Source organism: Magnolia sinica, chromosome 1 (assembly GCF_029962835.1).
Source record: "Magnolia sinica isolate HGM2019 chromosome 1, MsV1, whole genome shotgun sequence".
Taxonomy (NCBI): domain Eukaryota; kingdom Viridiplantae; phylum Streptophyta; class Magnoliopsida; order Magnoliales; family Magnoliaceae; genus Magnolia; species Magnolia sinica.
Window position 1 is genome coordinate 110,243,836 of NC_080573.1, and position 7,704 is coordinate 110,251,539.

A 7,704-nucleotide genomic window follows, 5' to 3' on the forward strand; every position below is an offset into this window, starting at 1 on the left:
GATAAAGCAAAACAACTCAAAATATTACATGTCAACTTACAAATGATTTACAACTCGATACAAATAAAACATGTAAAACTTATATGCTCCCCCATACTTGCTCTCCCTATCTTCATCAATCCCTAAAATAAATAGAACCTGTAAAATATAATTAACTTGTTTTGGCGGGACTTCATGTTTCTTCCCCTTTTTGTCAGTATTTGACAAAGAGTTAATTCCAATAGATATACCTATAAACACGTAAGATAAAATTACTTTATAAGTTATGGATTTACCAATTATAAGACATATACTAACATGGGAATATAGTATATATAAACATTAAATACATGGAGCATACTTATTATGACCATTCAAAAGATATACCTATCAAATTAGAAATGACCATATGATATTAAAATCAAGCAAATTTAGAGCTAAATGATATTAAAATTAAGTAACTTTAGAGCTAAACTATTACAAAAAATGAAGTTAAAAAATTCTCGAATATACCTATTAAAAGCAAATTGAGGTTGGACTCATCTGATTTACCTATGGTACTCACTAAAGAGGTTAAATCCATTGATTTTCTAATAAGCTCACACATGAGGCTAAAATCTTCTGATTTTCCAATGATGCTCAACAATGAGGCTTGAACCCTCAGATATACAATTAGCCCATATAGACCTTTTAAGGTCACATATCCCTATTCACAACCCACTTGAGTGTGAATTTCATAGGACCTAGATTATGTTTGTGAGGGAGAATGATTTTTCTAAATTCATCTCTCTTAGGTGATTTTCTAGTTAGAGATTTATGTTTAGTAGATGATTTATCTATGTTAGTCCTACCTTGATTAATATTGCCATTGATAAGAATTTTCGTCTTTTCATTAAGTTGGCCAATTGGTTTCAGCAACACCTTCTTCTGATTGGTCTTTTTAGGAAGGGTTGAAAACTCTCTCCTATTTTCCGTTGATCATTTAGTAATGCTTCTCCATGAGTGTGTTAATTTCTTAGTAACGAAATATTTACCACTTTAATTTGAGATTGAGGTGGATTGAGCCCCTTTTAAGATTATACATTCAAATTTAAGGTGTCCAACATCTCCACAGCATAGCATATAGGAGAAGCTCTTAGTCTACTTCTAGAAGTAGATAAGTACATTTGGATTACCAGAGGCGTAGGGGTAAAGATGTGATTACCAAGTTTAAATACTCTATTGTCCTCAAAAAGCTTACCCATACTAGATTTATAAATATGTTCATTTTCTTGGGTAACCATAGTTTTTTGTTTATACAAAGACATTATTCCAAGGCTCATCTGGATCAACTCTAGGCGGTTAAGCTCTTAAAGAGCTACTTGCTCGGATGCCAATTAAAATTGCATGTTGAATAGGATACTACGACCATGCGTGGAAGTATAATGGAGCTACAGATTGAATGACTATGTCCTAGAGGGGGAGGGGGGTGATGATTAAAAGAGAATTAACTCTAAGGCTTCCAAGCTAATAAAGGTTCCAATTACGTAGATTACAATAGATGTGCCATTCACGCAACTAGTCTATAAACAATAGTGCTCATGTGTGTGTAATGTATTAACTATTCAAATCCTAGCATTCATTTAATCATGTATACATATAACTCACTAATCAATCACATAAGCATAATTAAAAAAATGCTCAAATGACAATCCTAAACACAATCATATATAATGGTTCAGTTTCCCTACTCCACTCTTGGTGAACACACTCTTCATGAGTACTGGATTTCACCATTAGATGTTTTAAATCAAGTTTACCTCTAACTTTTATAGCCCTACACAAGGACCACGGTCCTACACAAGAATTTATCTAGCGTACACTCCCGTCAGCGGTTCCCGTAAGAGACATTAGTTGGTTTTTTATTGGGTAATCAACAACCTCGGTTATAGTCTAAGGATTTATGTTTAATCCTGCTGGATGCTTTTACAGAGATTAACTGTCACGCCACAAACTCAGAAACCGGGCTCACAAAATTCCCGATCACCGAATCCGGTGCCGACAGCCTCCGTAGTACCCCATTCTCGGCTCCTAGCGTTCATACGCCAGATTCCGATCCTGGGATCCTACAAGGAGGATTTTTTTCAACGTACATTTAACTCATAATAAGCATAACCACAAGATTACCAAATTCATAAAGGCAACACATCATCATATATCCACTAATATAATCATTTGAGTACAATGCTGAAGGGAAAAATACATCAATAAAAAAATCAAGCTCCCGGAGACCGCTGCACACTCCAAGCTCAACGCTGCTATAACCTAACGCCACCTGCACGCATCTATCGTGCATAAGCTTACAAAAGCTTAGAGGGTGGTGAAAGTGTGTGCCCCAGGTAAGTGTCAAGTATACCATAAAGCCCATAAATCATACATCATCGGAGTAAGTGGAAATACTGACAAGATCATGAATCATACAATATCAGAGTAATGCGAAAATATGGGGTAAGTCCATGAATGCTATCAGCTGTACCAAAGTTGTGTGATGCAAGGCATGAATGCTATCGGCCATTCCAAGGCCATGCGATACGAAACATAAAAAGACAATAACAGATGCTGATGATACAATGCAATATGTAAATTCCGACGAGCCACGAATACCATCAATCTCATCTAGGTCATATAAGTGTAAAAACATGGTAACCCAAAATGCTAAGTACTGCAGATGCAATGTAACATGCGGTGCGAATGAAATGACCATGCTGGAATGTGAAGTCGAGATGATAGTACATAGTATCGCAGGCTATGGGGTCCATCACAAGGGACTTCTATCCAAACCAGTCCCATACCTAAATTTGGATAGTCAGCCACCATATGGTAAACTTCTGATCTCAAGTTAGTCACGCGCCCAACCGAGATCCTGGCCATGCGAAGGTACAAGTGACAAATAGTTACGTACCACCAGCCCGAGTGGATAGTGAATGAATGAATGAATGAATATGCAATTCCTGCTCAATAAGTCCACATATCAGTACGGTTACTCTCTGGAAAAATCACCGGGGTCTATTACACTCCAAATCAGGTTGACGCCCCATCGCGCGCAACAAGGTGAGTGGAAGAGACCTCACTATCTGCCTGCCAATATCGGGCCTGGCTTGTCGATAGCGGACCCATTCCTCGAGCTGGTCAGACTCAGCCTAGCAATGCCCCCTCCTCTCAGGCAGGTAAGGCCCTACCCCCTTCCAACCGACCACGACACAGTGGGAGACGCGGCCTAACGGTATACGGCCCTCATGCGCTTATGCATCCACTCGGTCTAGACGTTGGAGTAACCTCTGGAACCAAGAGGGTTTAGGAACTTTCACCCAGGGATATCTATAGCACCCCATGTAGAATAGATTTCCGGTGTCTCATCTGGCCATCCACGAAATACCTGTGGAGGCTACGCCCTTGATGTCACTAGGGCGTACAGTAATCACAACACACAATGCAAGATGCATGAGTCATACAATCCAGTCATGCATCAATCCTGCGCATACCATGTACTCATGTGAGACAATCTCAGCCTATCAGGGAGTCTTATAACAACATGCCCAATGTCATATGCAATGGTCAACCACATCTCATAACAAACATGCAGATGATGCATATGGGTATGTATTGTGGAGCTATGCTAAGCATGTTATAAAGTGATGAATTATCCTCACAACGAAAATGGGCCTTGATGGCCTACGCACAACAAGTATGGGCCTATCAATGGGCCCTAGGGAGAGTTATAATGTGGACATTTAACGAACATTATTTTTACGATGTGGACGTCAAACCAACATCGCTCCCAAGGCACGACCCGCCATAAATGTCATTACATAACCCATGGTGGAATCACACAATACAATAGACCTTGTATACATTCCATTGGGCCTTGACCCATGAGCCTCAAATACATCAAATGGGCCTCATAACATGGGCCTCAACAACGGCCTCATACACATCAAGGTGAGCCTCAACAATGGGCCACAAATATGACAAGATGAGCCTAATCACTTGGGCCTTATATATATACCAAGGTGGGCCTCAATGGATGACTACAAATAAATCAAGATGGGCCTCATCCACATACCAAGGTGGGCCTCAATGGACGGCCACAAATAAACCAAAATGGGCCTTATACATATACCAAGGTGAGCCTTAATGGAGGGCCACAAATAAACTAAATTGGGCCTCATACATGTACCAAGGTGGGCCTCAATGGACGGCCACAAATAAACCGAAATGGGCCTCATACATATACCAAGGTGGGCCTCAATGGACGGCCACAAATAAACCAAAATGGGCCTCATACATATACCAAGGTGGGCCTCAATGGACGGCCACAAATAAACCAAAATGGGCCTCATACATATACCAAGGTGGCCCGACAGGTGGATGGTGTGAATAAAACACATACATCAAGGGTGAGTCTCACGTCCCACATGTGGAAAGTGAGGATATAACATATATATCACGTGTGCCCCCACTGTTCCATACATCTGGATGGTGGAAATCAAATACATAAACCAGGGTAGGGTCTACTTGAACTTAAGATCTGACTCATCCTTCCTCTCATGCCATAAAACGATATATCAAAATGGTTGGACGATTGAGTACAACACATGCATCATGGTGGGTCTCATAAATAAATAGACGACATGGATGGAATAGGTGAGCCCCATGGAACTTGCTGCCGTGTAAACATTAGGGTCCACTTGCTGCCCTGTGTACAGCAGCGGGTCATGTAGACCTTGCTAATGTCAACAGGGCAGCTGGATAGCTGTTGAACATGCAACACTTGCTAGTTTAAAGAAGCACCCTCATGTGTGTATATATATATATATATATATATATAATCCATATCAGCTGCTAGTGTAGCTTTTCTGCATTAAAAGGGGAGGTGGGTCCCACATAGGGCACACCACTACATAAAATAGGAGATACTAAAATATATTATAATATAATATATAATATACTATATAATATATTAATATTGTATATATAATATTCACAACGTCCAGGGCCTCGACGGCCTGGTCGGATGCATAGACCAAGGTGGGTCCCATACACGTGGCCCACTGATGGACGGTATAGATAAACACATTCATCATGTGGGTCTTACACGGATGGATGGCACAGTCATAGTGGGACCCTCAGAGCTCGGAGATAAAACACATATATCATGGGTGCTCCACTGCACGGACGGTGCAGATGGAGCGCATGCATCACGGCTGACCCCAATACTAACGTCCACGTAACTGGACAGTGCAGATGGCGGATGGGACTCACAGAGCTTGGTGACATCACTCTGGTTGAGGTACACAAGCCAATCCACCTCCAACACGTCCAGGTGTATGGACAGTGGATCAACAGATACATCATTGTTGGGCTCCATGCAGTTAACCGTACATATGGACGCTGTGGATTCAAGACGCGTACATCATTAGGTGGGTCCCACCGTCCAATGATGTGGACGGTGCGGAGAGAGTACATACATCAGCGGGGTCCCACAGTCCAGTGCCGTGGACGGTGGTGACAAAACACATGCACCATGCTGTTCCACCGTCCAGTGACGGTGTGAATAAAACACATACATCACTGTGGTTCTCACGTGGGGCCCACCATCATGTCTATATGCCATCCAATCCGTTGATAAGGTCACACGTACCTGACTGAGAGGGAAAAAAAAATTTCATCTTGATCCAAAACTTCGGTGGCCCAGAAAAAGGTTTCAAAGGTATACGTTCAATCCCACTATTTCCTTTGATGTGGACCGCCGGTGCCGTGTATTCGGCTGATTTTTGGAGTGGTCCCACTTCTGAAAGTAGAACACCATATGAACGGGTTGGATGACAAATATACATCATAGTGGGGCCCACAGAGGGAGCCGTGGGTCCTGCCTACACGGCCGCCGCCTGGCGCAGGCGCTGTCTGCACGTATTACGGCAGCAGCAGCAATGCTGTTGTATTTTTATTTTTTATTTTTGGAAAAATCAGTTTTTCCAGGGTTTTTCATATGTGGGGTCCGATTCAAGTTAATCTATCCCAGCCAATGGATTCCATGGCCCGATACCGTCCAAAGGAGTCCAATATCCAGTATGATTTAGCTCAAGGTGGGTCCTACTTAATTTTTAACGGTAAAATCAATATCTTCTATGCTATGGCCCACCAGAAAAATTAGATTAACATCATTTTTTCGGTTCAACGTCTAAAATAAGCCATGGAAGGAAATGGACAGAGTGGATTGAATACTTACATCAAGGTGGGGCTTACACAAGCAGCCCACCCAATAAGCTTGGAAAAAGCTAATATTTTGTTTTCTTTTCACGGTGGGGACGCTGGATGGTTCATGCATAACGATGCATATGAGGTGGGCCTGCTCAGGTGGGTTACCAAATGTCTGGATGGCTTGGGTAAGATACATATATAAAGTAGGGTCCATCCAAGTGGGCCACACAACTAGATCATCACAAAGAAAAAGAGAGAGAGAAAGAAAGAGATCGAGTGATGGAGGGACCCCGGCACTATGGGCCCTCCCTTGCATGATTTAAAATGTACATTAAGTGGGTCCCATTACACATGGGCTCATTAAATCAAAATCCAATGGTGGAGATTCCTTCTCCACTAAAATAGACGGTCTAAATGACCCTAGGTATGCAAGGAAAATAAACATTATGATGGGGTCCATGGAGAATGACCCTATCATGGAATGATCATGATGATCCAAGTGGGCCATTGGCCATATCTTAGGGTCCAAAGTGAGATCCAAACCATTGATCGGTTGGCCTCACTTGGCCCATCTTAAAAAATTAAAACTACCCTATCAAAACACCTACTATGATCTAAAAGTCAAGATCTACTCAAAAGAAAATCACCCACCGTTGATCTTCTTGGTCCGTTGGAAAGCCGGTCCCCTTGTGCTTCACTTTAACGGTGGAAGATGGGAAATGAATAGCTAGGATGAGGGATTTCGAGATGGAGAAGTGGGCCACACAACTCACTTTCTCTCATGGAAGAGCTTGGACGTGTGAGGCTCTTTTGCTTGGGATTTGTTGCTTGGGAAATGAGGGAGAGAGAGAGTTGTAAGGAGAGAAGTGATGGGAGATGGGTGAGGTGATGGATTGGTTGACTTTGGTGGTTGCTTAACTTGTGGAGAAAGAAAGCATGAGTGCTCTTGTACTTGACATGATGTGATGTGATTGATTGATGGAGTGATTGATTGATGAGACATGTTGTAGAGATTCTCTCGGGATCACAAAAGAGCCGCGTTTCTTCGAAATAAACACTGGCCCACATCTTCCGACTAGGGTATCGCATCAGTGTGCAAGACGCGGCGTTGGAATCGCGGCGACGGTGCGGTCGCAATGATACAAGTCTCGGATTAAGCCGACTCAAATTTACGAGATCCGGCTTAGGGTCGTACGCAAACATCAATTATACATTGCAGGTTGCTGGAATTTGACGGGAAGAATTGCGGGAGTCGTCGGAACAGTATAGGCTAGGATACGGGTCTTACACTAACACGTACACACTCGTATCTGGTGAATTCGACTATATATAAGAGCCCAAGTCCTATACAAGAACCTATCGAGTTTGAGTTACAAAGTTTTATCCTCAATCCTATACAAGGAAAGATAGTATAAACTCACTAATTAACACTTGTTGAATTGAACTCCGTTGATACATTGTTCTTGAGTCGCTTCTTCAAAGCTC